This window comes from Lynx rufus, unplaced genomic scaffold (genome assembly GCF_022079265.1).
Source record: "Lynx rufus isolate CCGP_SWC_20201006 ecotype Redwood Valley unplaced genomic scaffold, mLynRuf1.p SCAF_16, whole genome shotgun sequence".
Classification (NCBI taxonomy): Eukaryota; Metazoa; Chordata; class Mammalia; order Carnivora; family Felidae; genus Lynx; species Lynx rufus.
Genome location: NW_025814830.1, coordinates 30,352,890 through 30,377,336, shown reverse-complemented (window position 1 = coordinate 30,377,336; position 24,447 = coordinate 30,352,890). Strand labels below are relative to the sequence as shown.

Here is a 24,447-nt window from a genome sequence, read left to right as displayed (position 1 = left end):
AGACCACACTTCTCCCTGCCTCAGGGCCTTTGCACTGGCTATGCGTGCCACCTAGAAGGCCACCAGGTTTGATTTTGCTTGTCTCTCCCTTTTGAACTCTGTCCCTCCTCAGAGAGGTCCTCCCTGACCACTCTTCCTATGAGAGCCCCTGGGCATTCTTGATCATTGTTAAAGGGGACTTCTTAAAGGGGACTTCTTAAAGGGATTTCTATGATTCTCATAGAAATGTAAAATGGGGGACACCTGAGTGGCTCAGTCAGTTAAGCAGCCAATTCTTGGTTTGGGCTCGGGTCGTGATCTCATGGTTTGTGAGTTTGAGCCCCATATCAGGCTCAAAGCTGCCAGTGTGGAGCCTTCTTGGGGTGTCCTCTCTCCCTCTCTCTCTGCCCTTCCCCCACTCGCTCTCTTTCTTTCAAAAACAAATAAATAAACGTTATATTAAAAAAAGAAATATAAAATGAACACAAGTCAGATGTCATGGAATGCATTAATTTATGAGAAAACCAGAAGGTGTTAGAACTGGTTCTAAGGAGAATTCAAAGACACGTGTATATCGGCAATCAGGAATGATGAAATGAATTTATAAAGAGATGCATAGGGGCACCTGGGTGGCCCAGTTGGCTGAGCATCCAGCTCTTGATCTCAACTTGGGGCATGATTTCCCGTTTCGTGAGATTGAACCCCATGTTGAGCTCTGTGCTGACAGCGGGGAGCCCGCTTGGGATTCTCCCTCCTCCCCCCTCTCTCTCCCTGTCCCCCACCTCTCCCTGTCCCCCACCTCACTCATTCTTTTTTTTTTTATTTTTTTCCAACGTTTATTTATTTTTGGGACAGAGAGAGACAGAGCATGAACGGGGGAGGGGCAGAGAGAGAGGGAGACACAGCATCGGAAACAGGCTCCAGGCTCCCAGCCATCAGCCCAGAGCCTGACGCGGGGCTCGAACTGACGGACCGCGAGATCGTGACCTGGCTGAAGTCGGACGCTTAACCGACTGCGCCACCCAGGCGCCCCGCGCCTCACTCATTCTTGCATTCCGTCTCTCTCTCTGTTTCAGAATAAGTAAATAAATCAATAAATGGATAAATGGCCAATATCCAGCGGGCAATATTTAATTACATTCCACCCCAACAAAATCCACCTGCGTTTCTATGGATGAGATTCAAGTAATGAAAGGTAATGAAAGGTGCAGGCGCCTAGAGAATCAGATGGCCAGGATTGGTGCTCCAGAGAGCTATTTGGTTATCTTACAGGTTTCCTGACTTTCTGGCACTTACCAGCACCTGACCTTCTTTGCCGTTTGCAATTCAACTTGAGGGCAGAAACTGTGTTTTGTAACACCATCTGCAAGCACATAGCGAGTGCTCGGCAAATGTTTGTTGCTGCCTTTTCCAGTGTCCAGGGTAATTTGTATTTCAGGAGAAGATACAAAAGAGGTCATTGCTGAGCCTAAAGAAATAAATTCTGACAGCCAAGGAGGAGGGGGCATTTGTGGGAAGGAAAGGGCGCCGGCAGGTTCATCACTCGTTAAATAACCAAGACCTCTGCGCACCCAGAAGCCTCAGCACCTCTTGGCAGCCCAAGCCCTGAGGGTCCCCAAAGGGACCCGACCCGGAGTTGGTAGGGAAAGTTCTCTGGCTAAGGCTGTTCTGTGATACCATGTCAGGTAAGTCAGAGGGCACTGAGGGGCGAATGTGACTCCACCACGCACATTAGGGTCTGTCTCCTGGACTCTAGGGTCGACCCCCAGAAGTCGCCCTCAGGCGCTCTCTTTCAGACCCACGTTACACAGCAAGTCAGTGGCCCAGCCACGCCAGAACCTCTGTCTCCTGTGCCCTCATTCTGCCCGTCTTTCTTTAGGAGATGCATCTTCTCCAGGGCCTCTGGGGAGCCTGGAAATGGGGGCGTATGAGATCCTGCGAGAGTGGAGGTGCCTTTTTGCCTCCCGGAAATCCCGCGGAGAAAGGCGCCTTCGAGGCGCATAAATCTTCTGATCCCGGGACAGAGGCGGGTGCATGCCTAAATCTGGGGTTATGGCAGGAGGGGGCGGAAGGTGCTGCGGGGGCCGGGGGGGGGGGCGGGCAGGGAGGGGTCCGGATCTGCTTCCCGCAGAGGCGGGGTGAGGATGCGGGTGAGAGGCGGCTGCTGGGGAGGAAAAGTGAATCACAAAATGACAGAATGCAGGAAGGAGGAGGCGAGGTAAGGATGAACCCCCGGACATTCCCTGCGCGCCCACTGTGTGCCAAACACGGTTTGGGCTCTAAGGACACGGTCAGGGAACAGAGCGTATCCGGTTGTGCCGCTGCAGGACGCGGTCTAACCCCGAGCCTGAATAAATGGCTTTAACACGCATATAAATGTGAAGTTGCGGTTCCAACAAACGTTTGGAAGGAGAACGCGAGGTGCTTGCGATTAGACCTTGAAATACCTGGGTTTCACCTGGTAGGGGCGCCAGCAGAGATCTACATAAGCCAGTTCGGGAATGTGGGCTTGACTGCCTCGTGCAGGAAATGCGCAGGAAGTGTATGCAGAAATGCAAAGGTGCTCGAAGATATGCAAGTATAAAAGCCGACACGAATCGTAAATGAATGCACGCATGCATAATGAATACGTGTCCGAGACACGAATGCCTGGGGGCCAAAGTGACAGTCCTCGATTCTCCAGCACGCTGCGCGCGCCCTCTGCTGCCACCAACGCGCCTCGCTCCGCCCTTTCTCGTCCCATTTCGTCCCTCCCCTTTGAGCCAGAGCGCTTTTCTTTCCAGGTCTTCCCGGCACCCGGCGTAAAACAAAGCCCGAGCCGGTTGTTCGCTACGCATGCGCACAGTAGAACTATTCCGAAGAGGTTTGCTTGCAAAGCAGCGTCTGAGCAGTCAGGATGGCCGAGCGGTCTAAGGCGCTGCGTTCAGGTCGCAGTCTCCCCTGGAGGCGTGGGTTCGAATCCCACTCCTGACAAGTGCTGTTTTGTTTTTTCACCAACAGCTGCAAGTCAGTTTTGTTTTCCACGAACAGCCGCAAATCAACTAGGGAATACGTTACACCTTTGGGTATTCTTTTCATCTCTTTACAAAACAAAGTACTTCCTTCCTAACAGGCATTTTCTTCTTAGTGACATTCATTTGGCTTTGGATTGTAAAAAGAAAGCCCCGACGCGTGCCGCAGAGATGCACCTTTCTCTGACGTTGTCTAACGTTGCAGAAAGAAAACGGCAAAAGGGTAGGATTGTCAGAAGTGGGATTCGAACCCACGCCTCCAGGGGAGACTGCGACCTGAACGCAGCGCCTTAGACCGCTCGGCCATCCTGACTTCCTGCCAGCGTCCTACAAAGATTCACAGTAGTTGCCATTTCCGTGCCACGTGGTTCGAGAACCCGCAAGCTGTCTTAGGGTAGCTGGCAGCCCCAGGTCCTGCCGCACTGCTCCAGGCGTCCACGGGTAAAAAAACCCAAAAAACAAAAAACCCCCCCAAAAAACCCAAAACCCACCCCTGTTGCCGAGACTCGCTGTTATCTTTCAATTTCTTCCGTCTTTTTTCTACGTATGGAAACTGTGTAGCCTGGGAAATCAGTTTCCCTTGCCATCCCTAGAAAATATCCGTAAAAATAAACACAATAGAAACAAAACTATATTGTTAAATTCTAGCCATTCGCCAATGCTCGGAACCTGAAAATGTGACGTGTATTTAACGACTGATACTATCGGTCGCCAGGGTCAGGACTATTGTTGGGCCCCTGAGGGTAGTGGGGAGGGGATTTAGACGATTCTTTTTGGAAGGGAGGTGCTCTGCCAAGAACTTTGCCTTGAGCTCCTCAGGATTGGAAGCCGTGGAATCCCATTCCACGCGTGTTTAACTGGAGCCACAGCCAGAGAAATTTGGCTTTTATACCTCTTTAATAAACTGAACAAGGGAAAAGCCGGAGGCTGTTAAACTTGGAGAGGAGACGATTTATCTGTCTACAAAAGCCTGATGTGTACGAGGGATTGGGATTGTGTCCGTCTCTCCTTGCTCCAAGAGGGGGCAAGCAGGGGGTAGGTAGTTAGAGAGGAAGCTTTTCATAGAAGAAAGAGCTTGCTGGAAAGGAAACAGGCTGTCTGTGTAGATAGTGATAACCCCGTCAGCGGAGGCAATCAAGACAAGGCTGGACATCCACTTGGTGGAAAAGCTCTGTATAGGGCTCCACTCTGCTGGTGCAGAGCCTGCTTGGGATTCTCTCTCTCTCCCTCTCTCTCTAGCCCTTCCATGTGCTCCCTTTCTCTCTGTCTCAAAATAAACTTTAAAATAAGAAATAAATAAAAATTTATCCTTTAACAAAATGTACTCCACATCCAGTGGGAAAATAGGGTTATTTATCTACAGATGGGTGCTACTGTGGCATCTACAGACTGCTGTAGATGTGCCGATTTCCCATTGGGCAGAAGAAGAAAAAAAGGACATTTGGGAGATAATGGAGATGGTGAAGCCCCCTGTCCTGGAGAAGAGGTCTTGGGAATGGTCCTGGAACTGCATGCAGGCTTGGTTGACAAGGATGAAGGGATAGGGACAATTCCCAGCAGCAGTGCCCAGGGCCAGAGTCAGGAGAGGGACAGTATTGACACCATCCCCACCCCTCCCATGGCTGGAGCTGAATCTTCCACCATCCAAAGGGAGGCTGAAGGAGATTAGCAGAGGTTTTCCTCCCCTCGGTTGCTTCTCCTATGTCACCTCCTCCAGGAAGCCTTCCCTGATGCTCCTTTCTCTTACCGAGGATTTTGGGCTTCCTTTGTGTTCCCGCAAGCTCTTAGGCAAACCCCTCCCAACAATGGAATTGGAATGGCCTGTCTCGGTATGTGTGCCTTCTCCTGTTTCTAAAACTGAGCTCTTCAAAAGGGCAGGGATTGCAAGAGTCTTTGCCACTGAAACCCTGGGGCCTAGGACACAAAAACGTGGAGAGGGAGATAAATCAGTGCAGACTGAATAATGAATGAGACAACAGGATAGGGGTGTGCCCAGGCAGGAAGTCCTGGAAATGCCACCCCAGACCTCCTCGGGCAGCTGGCGCCTGGACAGAATGGGGTCACTCTGCCAGCGCCCTGGCCTGCCCCCATCGCCCAGGAATAGAAGCCACGCATCCTTGAACAAATAGTTAATCCAACACCCTCTCTCTGGAGCTCTGGACCTCCCATCCCAAACAACCCCTGTTCCAATCCCAGTAGGCAGAAGGGCCCGGGCAGGGAAAATAACCAAACCTCCAGTCTGACCTTTGCCTCCGTCTGAGCCAATCAGTAACTGGCCCAGAGGTTGGCAGGGCCATGCCAGCACCCCACCCACTGCGTCCGTGCCTTGACTGTGTCCTTCAACAGAGACGCGCACACAAAGGGCGTCAGCCCAAACCACTCAGCGTCCTGATGTCTGCTCTTTGCTCTTGTATCTTCCTCCTGGAATGCCTCCTTCTCAAATTGCTCTTTTCAAGGCTCTGTTCAAATGGCACCTCCACCCTGAAGGCCCCACATCTTCTCTCTGTACCAGGAAGTTCAAGCCTGGTGGCATTTCTTGGAAATGGGTCTTCGCTTCGAATTCGTAGAGCCCAGCAACGCTGTTGGCTCTGATTTTCCGGCTCACCCCACTTCCAGCCTGCCCCTTGGCTGTACCCAAAGAGTTTAGGAGATTGGAGAGTGACAGGAGGAACCATCTGGCCCCTGGTCACATCGGCTTACTGTGCAACTTGAGGTAACTCCTGTCCCTCCCTGAAATGGACAGATGTCCCAGTGGCGACGGGAGGGAGTTTGACTGGATCACTGCACTTCCCAAACTTTAGGCATTTATTACCCGCTTTTTCCTTATCTGCATACCATTTGTGCATGTTAACAAAACCTTTTTTTTTTTTTTTAATGTTTATTTATTTTTGAGAGAGAGAGGGAGACAGAGGATCCCAAACAGGCTCTGCACCGTCAGGACAGAGCCCAACACGGGGCTCGAACTCACGAACCATGAGACCGTTACCTGAGATGAAGTTGGACACTTAACTGACTGAAACACCCAGGCACCCCAACAAAAACATTTTAATTGTAGTAAGATACATATAGGGGCGCCTGGGTGGCTCAGTCAGATAAGCATCAGACTTGACTTCAGCTCAGGTCCTGATCTCACAGTTCATGAGATCAAGCCCCACGTTGGGCTCTGTGCTGACCGTGTGGAGCCTGCTTGGGATTCTCTCTCTCCCTCTCTCTCTGCCCCTCCCCTGCTCATGTTTCCCCCCTCTCAAAATAAATACATAAATGTTAAAAATAGTAATAATATTTTCAAAGACACAAATAAACATAAGATTTACCATTCTTACTATTTGAAGTATATGGTTCTGTGGCATTCACATTCTATTGCAACTCTCACCCCATTCCATTTCCAGAACTTTTTTGTCTGCCCCAAGTGAGACTCTGTCCCCATTAAACATTAACTCCCAATCCTCGCTTTCTGCACCTCTTTGCCACCGCTGTCCCACTTTCTGTTCCTGTGACTGTGACTCCGCATAGAAGTGGAATCAAACAGTAGATGTCCCTGTGACTGGCTTGTGTCACTTAGGATAATGTCTTCAAAGTTCATGCTGTAACATGGGTCAGAATGTTACTCGTTTTCAGGCTGAATAACATTCCGCTGTATGGACATACGACATTTGTTTGTGCATCCGTCCATCGGCGGACACTTGGGAGGCTTCTTCCTTTGGTGGTTGTGACTCATGCTGCTGTGAGCATGGGTGTACGAATATCTCGTCCAGACCCTGCTTTCAGTTCTTTTGGACGTATACCCGCAAGTGGAATTGCTGAATCATATGGTCATTCTGGGTTTTGTTTTTTTGACGCTAATTTAATTTTGAGAGAGAGATAGAGACGGTGCACATGGAAGAGGGGCAGAGAGAGAGGGGACGGAGAGAATCCCGAGCAGGTTCCTTGCTGTCAGCAAAGAGCCAGACGCAGGGCTCAAACTCACGAACCGTGAGCGCAGGACCTGAGCGGAAATCAAGAGGGCACTTAACTGACTGAGCCACCCAGGCGCCTCCCAGTGGTTCTGTTTTTAATTTTTTGAGAAACCGTCCTACTGTTTCCCACAACGGCTTCATCATTTTTGCATTCCTACCACCAGGGCACGGTGGTTCTAATTCCCCACGTCCTGGCCAACCCTTGTTTTCTCTCTTGGTTGCTTGTTTGTTTTTAATAGCAGTCATCCTAATGAATGTGAGGTGATATCTCATTGTGGTTTTGATTTGCATTTCCTTAATGATTAGTGGTGTTGAGCATCTTTCTTTTTTATTTTTTAAATGCTTATTTATTTTTGAGAGAGAGAGAGAGAGAGAGACAGAGCATGAGTGGGGGAGGGGCAGAGAGAGACGGAGTCACAGAATCCAAAGCAGGCTCTAGGCTCTGAGCTGTCAGCACAGAGCTCGACTTGGGGCTTGAACCCACGAACCGTGAGATCATGACCTGAGCAGAAGTTAGAGGCTTAACCGACTGAGCCACCCAGGCGCCCCGGGGCATCTTTTCATACGCTTGTTGGCCATGCGTATAGCTTCTTTGGAGAAATGTCCGTTCAAGTCCTTTGTCCAGTTTTTGTTTTTTGTTTTTTTTTAGTTCATTGTTGAGATTGAGTTGTAGGGGGTTCTTTGTATACTGAGTTAATTAACCCCTTGAGTCAGATATATGGTTGGCAAATATTTTCTCCCAATCTATACGTTGGTCACCTTTTCACATATTGTGTCCTTTGATGCACAGAAAATTTAATTTTGATATAGTCCGGTGTATTTGTTTTTACTTTTGTTGCCTGTGCTTTTTGGCATGGTTCCCTAGAAATCATTGCCAAATCCAATGTCATGAAGATTTCCCCCCCTATGTTTTCTTCTATAGTTTTAGAGTTAATTTTTAGGTCTTTGATTCACTGGAGTTAATTTTCATAGATGGTGTAAGGTAAGGGTCTAACCTCATTGTTTTGTGTGTGTATACTTTTCCCAGCAACATTTGTTGAAAGACTGCCCTTTTCCCAGTGAATGGTCTCGACACCCTTGGCAAAACCATTTGACCATCTATGCAACGGTTTTTGTGCACTTTTTAAAAACTAAATATTTTCTTGGAATGGCCTCATTTTAAAACTAATAAATGTGTTATGGGAAGAAACTTGTAATACGGCTAGAATAGAAAACCCACCTCATTACCCAGAAATGGAAGGTTACAGTGAAAATAAGCACAATGGGAACCAAACCACTGTCATTAAATTCTAGCCAGAATATTTATTCACTGAAAAGAATGAACAGAATGAGGTGTTGAAGACCTATCAGCACCAAAGGAGGTTTTCTCCTCGGCGTAATCAGATTGATAGCAAAGTTAAAAACAAAGTGCATGTAATGAAGCATCATAGATGTTTGATGACTGCCCTGGACCATTGCCCCTCAGGATCCCTGATGGTGATGAGAAGCCTTAGACATTGATTCTAGTTCTGCTGATGTCTCTAATTCAACCGGTGACCCCGGGCCAGTTTCTGCCCTTTTTCCAGCTGGTGTACTCATCTGTAAAACCAATGATGACCAGCCACTTTGGAAAACAGTTTCGCAAATGTCTTGTAAAGTTAATAATACACGTAACATATGCTCCAACAATTCTAGTCCTAGGTATTTACCCAAGAGGAATGAAAACATTTGTTCGCACAAAGAAACCCCGGGGGCCTGTGGCTGGTTCAGTCAGTGGAACGTGGGGCTCTTGATCTTGGAGTTGTGAGTTCAAGCCCCATGTTGGGTGTAGAGATTACTTAAAAATAAAATCTTAAAGGGGCGCCTGGGTGGCGCAGTCGGTTAAGCGTCCGACTTCAGCCAGGTCACGATCTCGCGGTCTGTGAGTTCGAGCCCCGCGTCAGGCTCTGGGCTGATGGCTCAGAGCCTGGAGCCTGTTTCTGATTCTGTGTCTCCCTCTCTCTCTGCCCCTCCCCCGTTCATGCTCTGTCTCTCTCTGTCCCAAAAATAAATAAACGTTGAAAAAAAAAATTAAAAAAAAAAAAGAAAATCTTAAAACCAAACAAACTAACAAACAAACACACACAGCTTGCACGCATGCACATGTTCACAGCAGTTTTACTCATAGCTGCCCAAGCTGGAAAAAACCCCAAATGTCCAACAACTAGTGAATGGATAAAGATGTTGTGGTATATCAATACAAGTGAATACATTCAGCATTAAAAAGAAACAATCTACTTAACCTATGCTCAACAGCACAGATGAATTTCAAAAGCTTTATGTTAACAGGACAGAGCTTTTCACCAAGGACTGCTGTATCAGCTTCCTCTGGCTGCTGTAACAAATTATCACAAACTTAATGGCTTAAACACACACACACACACACACACACGCGCGCGCAGAAATTAAGGGGCGCCTGCATGGCTCAGTCTAAGCATCCAACTCTCGGTTTTGTCTCAGTTCATGATCTCATAGTTTGAGTTTGAGCCCCTTGTCGGGCTCTGCACATGGTCAGTGCAGAGCCTGCTTCAGATTTCTCTCTCCCTCTCTCTCTGCCCCTCCCCAACTTGCTATCTCTTTCTCTCCCTCTCAGAACAAACATTAAAAGACATTTAAAAACCCACAAATTAAACACACACACACACACACACACACACACACACACACACACACACACAAAGGTATTCTATTACAGTTCTAGAGTCCAAAACGAATCCTAAGAGGCTAGATCAAAGCGTCAGCAGGACTGGTTTCTTCTGGAGGCTGCAGGGATCCATTCTTTGCCTCTTGCCACCTGCCTGCCTTTCTTGGCAGCTCCTGGCTGCACCACAGTGGTCTCTCTTTCTTTGCTCGCATGGCTTTCTCTTCTGTTGTTATCAAATGTCCCTCTCTGCCACCGCTGTTTTCTTCTTCTTAAGTTTATTTATCTTTGAGGGTGGGGGAAAGGGGAGAGAGAGAGAGGGAGACAGAGGATCTGAAGCAGGCTCTGTGCTGACAGTAGAGAACCCAATGCAGGGCTCGAACTCACGAACTGTGAGATCATGACCTGAGCCAAAATTGGACCCTTAACTGACTGAGCCACCCAGGTGCCCACTCACCACCCCCACCCCGCCTTTTTAAGTAATCTATGCCCAACATGGGGCGTCGAACTCATGACCTGGAGATCAAGAGTCACCTGCTCCACAGACTGAGCTAGGCAGGTGACGCTACCTCCTCCTTATCAGTATACAGTGGTTACATTTATCACCCACCCAGATAATCTGGGATAATCTCATCTCAAAATCCTTAATCACACCTGCAGAGTCCCTTTTTGCTATACAGGGTAACATTCACAGGTTCTGGGGATCAAAATTGAACACCTTGGCAGGGGAGGCATTATTCAACCTGCCACAACTGTATAATGTAAGACTTCATTTATATGACATTCTAGAAGGCTCAAAAAAACGGTGACAGAAAACAGATCAGTGGTTGTTTGGGGCCAGGGTGGAGGTCATAAAGGCAGTTTCTGGGGTGATCTATACTCTAATCTTTGTGGTGATTCCATGACTATACACATTTGCCAAAATGCTACAGAGTGGGAGAATCGAAGTGGGAGAAAACAATAGCAACACATAAAAGTGACAAACAATGAGCATTCAGAATATAAAAAGAGCTCAGAGCATTTGAAAGCACAAACAGGGCTGTGGTGTCAGAGGGGAGCACAGTAATCCACGGTCACTTCGGACACAACGGCAGAGCTCAGGGGGTTCCCTAAACCTCCCTCAGGTTCAATAATTCACTAGTTAGAAGGCAATGAAAGCAATGAAAGCAATGAAAACTGCTAGGCTCAGTTACGGTTTGTTGCCGCTAAAGGATACAGATTAAAATCAGCCAAGGGGAGGGCACACAGGGCTGATGGAATTGCTCTGGAATTAAAGAGCAGTAATGGTTCATTACAGTGAATATACTGAAACCCATGACTTGTATAATTTTTTAAAGGGTGCTTTTTAAGTTCTAAACATGGCCTTTCCATTGTTCTCTCCCCAGGGAATCATGGATTCCATGCGCTGTTTTCTCAGCACTGATGTGTAACTATTACCAATCAGGTATACTCACCACCTCGGTGTCCCAAATCTTTGCAGGCCCTTCATCATGGAGCCACAGTTGACTGACTTCCGGCATAGCTGATCTCAGTTTCCAGCTCTTCCAGGTAGAGCTAAATGAGCTGATATCCAGTTCCCTGACCCTAAACCACACTGTTAGAATATCTGGTGTGGCCAGACCCCACCCTAAACAAAGAAGGACATTTCTATCAGGCATGACATTCCAGAGGTTTAGAGATTACCTCCCAGAAGCCAAGAGCAAAGACCAGACCTCTCTTTGGGCAAACTTATTTTATTTATTTATTTTTTATTTTTATTTTTTTTTGAGGGGGGATGGGCAAAGGGGAAGGGAGAGAGAATCCAAAGCACACTCCCTGCTCAGTGCAGAGCCCGATGCAGGACTCGATCTCAGAACCCTGAGATCCTGACCTGAGCAGAAATCAAGAGTGGAAAACTTAATCATCTGAGCCACCCAGGTACCCCCGGGAAATTTTAAATTCCTTACCACACAAGGGCATATGGTTCAAACCTTAAATTCAAGGAAAAAGAAATATGAATGGCCAGTAGGCTTAAGTAGGAACCCAGCCCCACTAGCCAAGTATTAGAAAATGCCAATGGAAACAAGAGACTTTTTTTTTTTTTTTTAATGCTCATCACACATATTGGGGGTTGGGCAAATAGTTAAGCTCACTCTTAACAGGGGCATCAACAAATATGGTCCTTTGTAGAATCTACAAAAATTTGGCGGTATCTATCAAAAAATGTAAATACCCTCAATCTCGTGGTTTTGCTTTGAAGACTGGATCCATAGAAAATCTCACCTGTGAGGAAAGACGTGTAAATAAGGAGGCTTATATAATATTTCTTGTAATGAGGAGCTATTGGAAATCACCTATCAGTTGGGGGGAAGGGACAGGGAATTAGTAGCCACTTTATCACTATTACATGACATGTAAAAAGGTCAGTCTTCGTGTGAAATTGAAATTTCCAAGATGTTAAGTGCAAGTCAAGTTTCAATATATATAGTAGAAACTTATTTTTTGGTAAAAAGATTTTTGAGGGGCGCCTGGGTGGCTCGGTCGGTTGAGCGTCCAACTTCGGCTCAGGTCATGGTCTCGCCATTCGGGAGTTCAAGCCCCACATCGGGCTCTGTGCTGACAAACAGCTCAGAGCCTGGAGCCTCCTTCGGATTCTGTGTCTCTCTCTCTCTCTCCCCCTCCCCTGCTCATGCTCTGCCTCTCTCTGTCTCTGAAGGATGAATAAATGTTTAAAAAAAAATTTTTTTTTAATTTTTTTAAATGACACTCAAAGCAAGTCTTTACATTTCTACACGTTATGTTAATGTGGAAAATGTTGGGGTTCGGAGCCAACCGCCAAGAAAGAATTCTTGAGACGTCTTCCGTGGAAAAAGGTGGTTTTATTACAGCACAGGGATAGGACTCAGGGGCAGAAAGAGGTGCTGCCCTGGGATCCTGAAGAGCTATTGATTATATGCGGGGGTGGTGATTGCGGGGGTATTGATTATATTGGGGGGCGGGGGTGGTGAAGGTAAAGACCTGGGGAAGTTTCCAAAAGCATTCTCATTTGCTATAGGATCCTGGAGGCCTAGCTATAGTCCAGCCAAGGTTGGCAGGAGTTCCTGGAGGAATGTTATAGTGGGCTGCGGGTTATAAGGAAATTTAATTTCAATTTTTTTTAATGTTTATTTATTTTTGAGAGAGAAAGAAAGAGAAAGAGCGTGAGCAAGGGAGGGGCAGAGAGAGGGAGACACAGAATCCGAAGCAGGTTCCAGGCTCCAAGGGCTTGAACTCACACGCTGTGAGAGCATGACCTGAGCTGAAGTCAGACACTCACCGACTGAGCCACCCAGACACCCCAGAAGGAAATTTAATTTTATCTACATTTCCGTTTTGCCTTTTCCCCCCACATCGATGTGGTAGCGAGAGAAGAAGACAAAAGATAAGCCAGATACTCAAAGTCTTCTCAGTGATTAACTGGAGGTGAAGGTGCAGCTTTGGAGACGTGTGTGTGCCGTGCAACAAGATCAATGGATGAATTAGTTGTGTGATCAAAAATAAAGACATCGAAGCAACCCTACTGCACGAAGCACAGAGTCAGATGGAAAAGTGTTCAATTAATAGTTGCTGATTATAATCAGCAACTTCCCAGAGTTGGCTTCTGGAAGCTGCTGGATGAGCGCCAGGGGAACCTTTCTGCGGATTTTTAAAAATTGCAAATTGAAAGGTATAACTACCCTCCAAAGGGCGTTATTTTTTAAAATAATAAAACCCACTCTATTACCGAGGGTTTAATAACCAGGTGGTCTGGTCTCTGGCTGCCTCTTAAACATCATCTCTCCCCAATCCCTTCAGCTCATAATCTTTTGTCCCGCCTCAAAGACCCCAAAGTCTTTCCTGCCCCAGGGCCTTTGCACATATGGTGGTTTTCTCTGCCTGGAATGTTCTTTTTCTGCCTGATTCCTATTCATCCTTCAGGTCTCTGCTTAAATGTTTATACTTTCCCTGACACTCTCCAACCCTCAATTATTCTCTCCCATGGGGTCCTGCTCTTTTCCTGTAGTAATGTTATCACAATTGGTAACTATCAATTTATCTGTGGGTTTGTATATCTAGATTGTCTGTCTCCCCCATCAGACTTCCTGAGGGCAGGGTTTCTGGTTGGATGGCTCACAGCTCTGTCCTCAGTGCCCAGCCCATGCAAGGTACACCTTAAACATCTGCCCAGGGCCTGAATCTCCACTGCCTCTCCAGCATGCCCTCATCCCACCCCAAGGGAGGGAGGCCCAGCACATAGTAGGTGCTTGGCCAGAGTAGAGAGTCTTTATAAAACTGAGGACTCAGACAAGGCATGCGCTGCTGGTGATCTGTGTGGAGATGGCCTGCTCGGACCCCAGGGACGGAGACTACCCTTGGAAAGGACAGGCATTCTGGGCCTCATCCCTGGCTCTCATTCCCCCACCCCTTCCCAGACCTTCTAAGGCGCCAGTGGAGACTCTGGGTGGGTGGCAGTTTCCTTCCCACTTTTTCTGACGGAGGGGTGGGAGGGCGGCGAGTGAAGTTGGTTTGGAAGAAAATGTCAAAGTAAAAAACAATGCAGTGATTGAGTCTTGCTTGTTGCCATTTGAAAGGAATGAAAGTGGGATTAACCAAAAAAGCAAAATCTAAACCCAAATCAAAACCCAAACACTCTACTGTTCTAGGATCTGCCTCAGAAACAATCATCTTACTGTTTCCGTGTCATAGTAAAATTAAGGGTTTACCCAAGAGCTGTGTTCTGCACTTGGGCTCCTACAGTGTGCAGAGAGGCTGGTCTCTGAGTCTGCAGCTACCAAGAAGCTCTCCTCATCTCCTGAGTGTGTGGGGGGTGGGCAGAAGGGGCTCAGGTGCATTGTGGCAGAAGGGGTTGGACACCCAGTGGTTCCGTCATCATCCACCAGTGATATTTTCCATCAGATATTAGCCATCAGATCTTGTCACCCTCCTGTCTGAAACCCACCAGTCCTCAGAATAAAATGTTAACCTCTCCCCTCCATTATTGCGTAGGCTGAATAAATGGCCACCCAAAGATAGCAGATCCTATCCCTGGAATCTGTAGATTTACTGTCTAAAGAAAAAGAGTCTTTGCAGATTCGATTCTTGATATGGAAGGTAATCTGGATTACCTGGGTGGGCAGAGATTGGGGAGATGAGGTCACAGGTCAAGGTCAAGGCCACCACCCAGAGCTAGAAGAACAAGGAAGATAGTCTTCTAGAGCCTTCAGAGGAACAGCTGTCCTACTGATACCTTGATTTTGACTCACTGAAACTGATTTCGGATTTCTGGCCTCTAGAACTGTAAGGGAGTACATTTCTGTTTTGTTTTTGTTTTTGTTTTTGTTTTGTTTTTGTGTTTGTTTTTTAAGCCACCATGTTCAGGTGGCAGCCACAGGAAGCTATTCTGATCATCTAAATAGCCCTATGGGACCTGGTCTCTGCCCACCTGTCAAATCTCCCCCTTGCTCACTTTGCACACAGCCCCACCAAGGATCTTTCTGTTCTTCAAACTAACTAGCTTCCTCCAGCCACAGGGCCTTTGCACTAACGAAGTTGTTCTCCCAGATCTTCCCTAAGGCAGACCGTACTGATGATTCAGTTCTCTGCATAAATGTCACTTCTCTGAGAGGTCTTCTGTGCCTAGTTTATCTAAAAATTGTCTCCTGACCATCTCTGTCACATCCTCCTATTTTATTTTACTCACAGCATTTGTCACTGAAGTCATTTTTTTCTTCCCAGTTCATTACTTGTCATCCCCAGTAGAAAGTGGGATCTGAGAAGCCTCGCCTGGCTTGTACCTGCTGTATCCCCAGGGCCTGGGATAGGGCCTGACATATCGTAGGGGTTCTGCAAACACTGGTTGATAAATAATCTGTACAAGCTTCCAAGGCCTGAAGGGTGTGTGTATGTATGCGCATGCGCGCGCGTGTGTTTCGGGGTGCAGGTGGAACAATGAAACCCTAACTCCAACATCGTCTCCCACCTTGTGAGTGGCTTCCCCCCATCACGGTATGTCAGGGGCTTCATTTATTTTACACAACAGTCCCTCTATTACAGACGAGGAAACCGAGGCTCAACGATCTTCTAAGTTACTGCTTAGCGCGTTCGGAAGTGAAAACCACATCAGTGGAGTCAGGTGCAGCCACAGTTTACTCAGCCCCTCACCTCCTGGGTGCTAGGTCTCCCGGACTCCTTAGGCGGCGCTGCACAGAGGGGCGGACCTCGCCTTCAGGAGAGAGCTCAGAGAGAAGGGCACCCAGCGCCCTAGAGGCATCCAGGAGAAGGCCTGTAGCACTGCGCTCTGCCAGCCGAGTTTACCCTGGGCTTGGAAGTGACGGGCTAGGAGGGCGCGGAGCAGCGGTCAAGGCTGCGGCGAGGGTGAGGGCGAGTCCCGGCAGGCGGCCTTCCTCGCTAGAGAACGGAGCCGCCGTCCAGGCTGGTTGTGGCAGAGACCCATCTCATCGGCCGCGGTCTCGGTGTCCCCGTCTGGAAAGTGGGACGCGGCCTCGAACAGCTCGGGGTGGGTGGGGGCGGCCAGCGGGGAGCGAAGCGTTAAAGGGGCGGGTCCCGCGGCGGGGGCGGGGCCGCAGCTCGGCAGCACCTGAGGGCTCGCGGCTCCCCGCCCCTGCACTGCGCGGAGCGCCGGAGCCGGAGCCCCCGGGGAGAGCGGCGCGGCTGCGGGCACTCGCGGCGGGAGGGGCGGCGGCGGCGGCCGGAGGGACGTCAGGAGGCTAGCGGAGCCGCCATGGCCGAGTTCCCGTCGAAAGTGAGCACGCGGACCAGCAGCCCCGCGCAGGGCGCCGGCACCTCGGTCTCCGCGCTGCGCCCGGACCTGGGCTTCGTGCGCTCCAGCCTCGGTGCGCTCATGCTGCTGCAGCTGGTGAGCGCGCGCGGGCCCGCGGGGTCGGGGGCGGCCGGGACGGGAGGAGTCGGGGCTCCGGGGGCTGCCTGGTTTGCTCCTAGTACACCGTCACCTTCGGCTCCCGTGGGCCGCGACGCGCGGTGCCTATCCCGGGGCGCCTCCGGGACGCACGCCCCCGAGGCCACCCTGGAGGCCTCTCGCCTCGAGACCTCCCCGTTGCAGACCCTGCAAGCACCCGCGTTCAGGGGGCCCGCTCTCGCACGCCCGTCGAGCCCTGAGGTGGTCACTGGAGGCCAACCAAAGGAGCGCTCACAGACGCACAATCGCTGCGCACAACTGTCTCTTTCTCAGCCTCTGCCTTTGCCAGGACGTGCCCCCAGCCCTCCAGGGCACCCGGCTGGAGTGAGGCAAAGTCCCCTCCGAGTGGCTCCGCGTAGTCACTCCCCAGAACACTCCTTGTCTAATCGAGAGGGCACATCCGTTCCGGCGCGTACATTTAGACACGGCCCTGGGGGCTCCCGCTCGAGAGCCGGGCTTTTCTGGCTTCCACTGGGTGCCCCACCAGGTTCCAGCCGGTTTGGCCGGTCCCGTGGGGCCGAGATACCCCGCCCGATGCAGGCGGGAAGGATTTGTGGGAAGCTAGAGGCTAGGCTCGGATGCCTCCCCGACCCTGTGCACACCCCGGGAGGGGCAGACCGGTGGGGACGCCCCACTCCTCCACACATCAGTTCAGGCCCATAGTACCCGCAGGTGGCAGTCAGGAAGCCGGGTGGCTGCCCCTGTGGGAAGCTTCCCCACCAACCGAGGTCCGTTTTCAGAGGACTAGGGTGGAACTGGAGGTGGGCCAGGATCCATTTTCTTTTAGGGCATCTCCCGCCGTCCCCTCCTGCTGGGTCCTAGCTTGACTGCCAGGCTGGAAGTCTAGGTGGTCGGAGATTTCCGCCCCCCCCCCCCCCAGGTGTCTGCCCGCCTCCATCTGCACCTGGGTCGGTGCTAGCTCTGTTTTAGAACTTCACAAATCTCTCCCTGGGGCCCCCTCCTCCATCCCAGTCTCAGACTCTTGGAGGGGTTTGTTTGAAATGTAGATTCTGGATCCCCACCCCGGAAGAAATGTGGAATTGGAATTTGAATCTCAGGAAGTGCAGCCCAGAAATCTACATTTGCAATCTTCTCTCAGTTGTTTGGGAGATTCTGGAAGGTGGGTAGGACGTCGGGTTGGGGGCTGATTGAAGTCTGCTGGTAGAAAGCACCTCTCAGGAGACGTGCTCCTCCTGGGTGGGAGCCTCCTTCCGGCCCTGGGGGCAGAGGAGAGGGGGGATGAATTCGGAGAGGGAGCTTTTGAGTGGGACTTCACTGAACTCTGTGGCAGAGCGAAGGAAAGGGGGTTCAGAGTGTGGGGTGCCGTGTGAGCAGGGCTTGGGGATGGGTGAGTGGAGAGGAAGTTGGGGGGAGTAGGAATCCGGTTGGTGAAGCTGGAGTTGAAGCCCTTTTTCTGAGGAGGTCGGAAGCTGAGGGCCTCGAGTACCACCGCGGGAGATGGGAACCCGGTTCAGCTGGCAGCCTCAGCGGGGTTTGCAACAACGGGGAGATCTCTACTGGGCTCTGCAGAGGATGGTGGGCTGGAACCCTAGGCCGTGATCCTGGTAGTCTGGCATCATTTGCATTTGAACACTGAGAGCTGGGGTTGAGCAAATAAGAGGGCCCTGCTGTCCCTGCCAGATCCCCGGTCGATTCCTCTGCAGGAGGCTGTTTCTGATTTGGGGGTCCCTGTGGGCCCAGCAGCCCCGCCCCGAGCATCTGGGCCCCTTGCACAGATATCAACACTGAGGTCTACGTAGAGTGTAGGACTTGCCACGAGGCCTGTGGGGAAGCTTGGCACTTAGGTCTCCGGACTCCTAGGGACTGGGTGTGAGTGGGGTGGCCTTCCTTTGCCCTCCCTGAAGTGCCTTTGCCCCTGGAGGTGGGGGGATGAGGGTCTCTCATCAGAGTTCTGAAGACCTGCACCCTTTAGTGCCTTAACCAATCTACTTGTGGGAGAAGCTGTTTCCTGAGCTGTTTCTTTGGCCACAAAAGACAGTTTCAATGGACGGCTTCCTGGTTCCACCCAACGGGCACCGCCATCTGCTGGGAAGCCATGAAAGCTCCCACCAGTCAGGTGCGAACCATGCTCCAGGTTCTTTGGCAAGGGCATTCTGTCCTCTTATTCTCCCCATTTTACAGGTGAGTAAGCTGAGGCTCAGAGGTTAGTTATTTGTCCAAGATCTCACGGAGTGAGAGAGCTGGGATCTAAGCCCTGGGTGGTCAGACTTTTCTGGCTCATGTTCTTAACTACCACGGTCAGCTGTGCTCCCACAGGTCACAGGTGTGGTGCTTTTGAGGGAGTGATGGAGGTCATCCCTGACACCTGCCTGCTCTCCAGGAGCTCTTAGTCTGTGAGGGAGGTGCCCAGAGGATGAGCGTTTTGTGCACGGATCAGGGAAGGCTGCATGGAGGAGACAGTAAATGGGAGATGAAAGCTAATTCTCCTTTATTTCCCAAAGGATTTGGTGACGTTTTCTAGAAATGGTGGGAGGAGGGAGGAGGGGTGGGCAGAAAGGCCCCAGCTCCTTGGGAAGGAGATGTGCTTTTTGGTATTAAATGTGTCCTGAAGAACCTCAGTGTTCACTGATTTATCACCCCCACATCTGGGTCCAGAAAGAATTTAAATGGAATGTGATATTAAGCCATGTACAGCAGAAAAGTTAAAGTAATATATTGCTTTTTTTTTTTAAAGCTTGTTTGTTTATTTAGAGAGAGGGAGAGAATGAGAGAATCCCAAGCAGACTCTACACTGTCAGTGAGAAGCCCGATACAGGGCTTGAATTCACGAACCATGAGGTCATGACCTGAGCCAAAATCAGGAGTAGCTCGCCCAACCAACTGAGCCACCCAGGCACCTCTAAAGTAATATATTTCTTAAAGTTGGTGTGTGTGTGTGTGTGTGTGTGTGTGTGTGTGTGTGTGTGTGTTTGTGTTGGAGGGGGAAGGGTTGATTTAAAGAGAGCTAAAAAGAGATCACTGTACTAGGAATCCATAGCAAGTTTAAGGTTGTTGATTCTTTAAAAAAATTTTTTTTAAGTTTATTTTGAGAGAGAGAGAACGGGCAAGTGGGGGAGGAGCAGAGAGAGGAGAGAGTGGGAAGCCGCTGAACCCTACACAGGGCTCAAACTCAGGAACCACAAGGTCATGCCCTGAAGGCTGTTGATTCTTTGTTGAGTTTCCTAGCAAAGGGGGAAACATGATGCATTTATGAAGGTAGCATCTAAAAAGCAAGTAGACAAGTTTGATCTAGAGATAACTCTTGGTCATAAAGACTTCCAGAAAGAACTAGAGGCTTTGATGCTGCAAATCTTTGTGTGGCTAGGATGTGGCAGGAAAGTTGTGCAAGGTGTGGTCAACTGATACTTATGGCCCTGGGGGAAAAGATGATCCTACCTGGGTTTACTGGTGAGGAACTTGTATAAGGTCACACCTGGTAGAGTGTCACAGTCAGAATTTGCACTCAGATCTGGGAATCCAAAGCTTGGCTCTAGCCTCCTGTTTTGTGTTTGGTTTTTTCGTGGTTTTTTTTGTTTGTTTTTTTTTTTTTTGTTTGTTTGTTTGTTTGTTTTTTTTTGGTGGGGGGTGGAGGTTTCTAGGGTGCTTTGGAGCAGAAGGAAAGGAACTTCAGGAAGGGAGACTTGTCAGGGGCCAGGGCCACTAGGGAAGGCTTCCTGACAGAAGTGGGCCCTGAAGGGTTTAGTTACAAGGAAGGGAGTAGTAAGAAGGAGGTTCCGAACAGATGAACCTCAGAACAGGTTGTGTAAAAGTCCAGCAGTCAGAAGGCATCCCTGAGGCCTCAGGCACAGAAGCCCAGATAAATAGAGGCAATGACAATGATAAATGATAATAGACAATGATAAATAGACAGTGGCAATAGGGCTGTCAGTATTTGGTACCTTCTGTCCTTCCTTTTTGCAGGTGAATGAACAGCTCTCAGAAGCTTCACCTGTCACTAGGTCACTGTGATCCATGGGTCTTGCAGAGTACTGGGGGGAGTGAGCCTTCGTGTCCTTGTCGGTGAAAGAGTGATGGTGAGATAGCGAGGAATATGAAAGATGATGCTGTAAAGGGCTTGGTGCAGCGTGTTTTGGAATGAAGGGCAGTTAGGATTCACAGAGCCATAGAATCCTAGGGTTCTTATGCTTGCTTCCAGAGGTCCCTCGAGCTTGCATGCTTCCAGGGACGGGGAGCTCAGTTCCTCTCAAGGCTGTCTGCTCCATCCTTGTGTATTTGGGAGTGTTAGAAAGTTCTTCCTTAAGGTGATCTTGGCTCTGTCCCCAGCCCCCCCGCAGGCACTTCGTTCCTCTCCAGGTGGGGGGCAGGGCAAGTTACCGGCAAGTTACCTCTCTCCTCCAGGAGGAGGGGAGGAGGCTGCCCCGGTGAGGTGGTTGGGGTCTCAGAAGTGCGTGCAGAGGTCAGCCACATTGGAATTGCAGTGCCGGGGCCTCCCAGGGCTTTCCTCTTTCCTGAGCACTGAGACTTGGGGGTTTAGCCTCCTTGGTGCAGCGTTCCAGGCCCTGTGAGCTCATCTTCTGCCTCCTGTGTCCAGAGGAAACCCGCGCTTTGTATTGTTAGCTCCACCCACACGCCCATTGGGTCCTGCCAGGAGGGAGTCGAGTATTCGCAATAAATATGTGAGCACACTCTCCTTAAAATGTCAAAACTTATAACACAGAAGGCCAAAGTTATTCTTGGATCACCTGCCCCTCTCCTCAAGGGGACCACTGTTGGGTGTTTCTGGTTCTTTTTCCTGTACGTTGTAAAAAAACATGGATGCTTTTATTCTGTATCCTTTGTTCAGCACTTTGCTTTTCTTACACGCCAGGCACCTGAGATCCTTTCTGTCATACCGGGCTGTGTCCCTCCCTGTTAACTGTTTCAGGGTCTGCCCTAGTGTCACTGTTTCTCTGTTGAGGGGCCCGTTTAAAGGGTGGCCCAGTCGGTTAAGTGTCGGACTGTTGATTTCAGCTCATTCGTGATGCCAGGGTCTTGGGATTAAGCCCCACATCCGGCTCTGCACTGAGCGTGGAACCTGCTTAAGATTCTCTCTCACCTTCTGCCCCTCTCCCCTGCTCACACTTTCTCTAAAAAGTAGTATTTCTTTCAAAACTGTTGTATTGAGGAAATTATACAGGCACATGGCAAAACATTCAAACAATGCAAAGGGTGATTAATGAAAGCCTCGTCTCTCTCATCCCGGACGCGTCCCCCGAGGCAGCCACCTGTGCGAAGGCGTAGTCCCCGCTGAGTCGAAGCCTTCTACACATAACCGTGTCCTCGCTTAAAAACCACAGATGGGGGGCGCCTGGGTGGCGCAGTCTGTTAAGCGTCCGACTTCAGCCAGGTCACGATCTTGCGGTTCGTGAGTTCGAGCCCCGCGTCAGGCTCTGGGCTGATGGCTCAGAGCCTGGAGCCTGTTTCTGATTCTGTGTCTCCCTCTCTCTCTGCCCCTCCCCCGTTCATGCTCTGTCTCTCTCTGTCCCAAAAATAAATAAACGTTAAAAAAAAAAAAATTTTAAAAAAAAAACCACAGATGGGAACACTGGGTGTGTGTGCCCACCCCGCCTGGCAACCCCCTTGGGGATGTTCTATGTCAGCACACACTGAACTGTGTTTCTTTTTTGGATCCTTTATGCTCTTCATTTCTTTAATAGGTAATATATTTACTGCGGTTCAGAGTAAAATAGCCTGGGCCAGAGCGCAGTGACAAATCTCTGTCCCTTCCTGGTTTTGAGTTGCCCTGTCCACCCCCCCACTCTTGTTTCCCAGCTGCCTTTGTTTCTCAGACTTTTTCTTGAGAGAAACGCACATGTGGCACACCTGTCCCCACATTACCCAAGGGATACGGTCTCTCCGCATCCTTCCGCACTTCGCCTTTTCCACTCAAAAATGTGTCTTGGCAGTCTTTTTGTCTCCGCGTGTGGAGCACGGTCACATTGGTCTTCGGGCTTTGCAGCGTTCCATTGTGTGACTTGAGCGGCCCCGTTCCTTTGTGGACAGACACGTGGCGTTTCCACTCTTGCTGCTGCACACGCTGTCGCAAGGAACGATCTCACGCGAGCCCCTGAGTGCGTCTGTACAGTACATTTCCAGCAGTAGGACTGCTGGCTCAGGGTATGTGTGTGTGATTTTGAGAGAGAGAGTGCCACACGCCCTCCGTAGGGGTCACCAGCCTGGTGAATTAGCACCTGCTCCCGTCTGATAGGTCAGGGTAGCACGGGCAGTAAGTAGCGTTTGCATTTCTCTTATGAGTGAGGTTGACCTTTAAAAAACATGGTTTGCTTTTTAAATTTTTTTTTAATGTTTATTTGTGAGAGAGAGACAGAGACAGTGTGAGCGGGGGAGGGGCGGAGAGAGAGAGGGAGACACAGAATCGGAAGCAGGCTCCAGGCTCCGAGCCTGACGCGGGGCTCGAACTCACGAACTGTGAGATCATGACCTGAGCTGACGTTGGACGCTCAACTGACCGAGCCACCCAGGCGCCCCTAAAAGCATGTTTAAGAGTTGTTTATATATTGTTGTCTGTCTGTATTCTTCCTCTGTTCTATAAAGTTGTAAGTCTGTCTTTCAATTGCTAGGAGCTTCAGATGACTTGCAAACATCTTTTTCCTAGTTTTGTTTTTGATTTTGGTCATGGTGTGTTTTTTTGTGTTTTTTTTTTTAATGCCACACAGACTTCTATATATATATTTTTATAAATGTTTGTTTATTTTGTGGGGCGCCTGGGTGGCTCAGTCGGTTGAGCAGCCGACTTCGGCTCAGGTCATGACCTCGTGGTCCGTGAGTTCGAGCCCCGCGTCGGGCTCTGTGCTGACAGCTCGGAGCCTGGAGCCTGCTTTGGATTCTGTGTCTCCCTCTCTCTCTGACCCTCCCCTGTTCATGCTCTGTCTCTCTCTGTCTCAAGCATTTAAAAAAAATAATAAATGTTTGTTTTTGAGAGAGAGAGAGAGTGAGCCAGCAGGGGAGGGGCAGAGAGAGAATCCCAAGCAGGCTCTGCATTGTCAACACAGAGCCCACTATGGGGCTTGATCTCACGAACTGAGCCGAAGCCAAGAGTCAGTCGCTCAACCGACTGAGCCACCCAGGCGCCAACCCTCCAGTTTGTTTATTTTTTTTATTTTTTATTTTTTTTTCAACGTTTTTTTAAATTTATTTTTGGGACAGAGAGACAGAGCATGAACGGGGGAGGGGCAGAGAGAGAGGGAGACACAGAATCGGAAACAGGCTCCAGGCTCCGAGCCATCAGCCCAGAGCCCGGCGCGGGGCTCGAACTCACGGACCGCGAGATCATGACCTGGCTGAAGTCGGACGCTTAACCGACTGCGCCACCCAGGCGCCCCCAGTTTGTTTATTTTTAATTCAAATGCATTGGACGCTATTACAGTAAATTGTTATACATTTGTACAATGGCGTACCATGCAGCTAGTAAAAATATAATGTCTTACCCCTTGGAGAAAACAATAAGGCAGCTCTGTATGTGATGGCCAACAGTCTCCAGGCTGTACGGTTAAGTGAAAAAAGCAAGGTGCAAAACTGTGTGTGTAGAATACTACCATTTGGGGCGCGTGGGTGGCTCAGTCAGTTAAGCATTCAACTTCGGCTCAGGTCATGATCTCACAGTCCGTGAGTTCGAGCCCCGCGTCGGGCTCTGTGCTGACAACTCAGAGCCTGGAGCCTGCTCTGGATTCTGCGTCTCTCCATCTCTCTTTATTCCTCCCCCACTTGTGCTCTGTCTCTGTCTCTCTCAAAGATAAAAACATTTTAAGAAAATACTGTCGTTTGTGTGGGAGAAATAGGGAGACTGTAGCCAGGCACCTGTCCAAAGAGTGTGTGCGTGCTCGTGCACATGATCTCTGGAGAGATGCATAAGAAACCACTCTCTGTTGCCGCTGGGGAAGAAATGGA

The 24,447-nt window shown here is 49.7% G+C and overlaps 2 non-coding genes across 2 annotated transcripts; one reads left to right on the top strand and one right to left on the bottom strand.

Moving 5' to 3' along the window:
* The first annotated feature begins 2,869 nt into the window (after positions 1–2,869).
* TRNAL-CAG (transfer RNA leucine (anticodon CAG)) lies at positions 2,870–2,952 on the top strand. The gene has a single exon. It is a non-coding gene; the product is annotated as a tRNA-Leu (tRNA).
* A 268-nt stretch (positions 2,953–3,220) lies between these two features.
* TRNAL-CAG (transfer RNA leucine (anticodon CAG)) lies at positions 3,221–3,303 on the bottom strand. Its single transcript has one exon. It is a non-coding gene; the product is annotated as a tRNA-Leu (tRNA).
* Between the last annotated feature and the right edge of the window lie 21,144 nt (positions 3,304–24,447).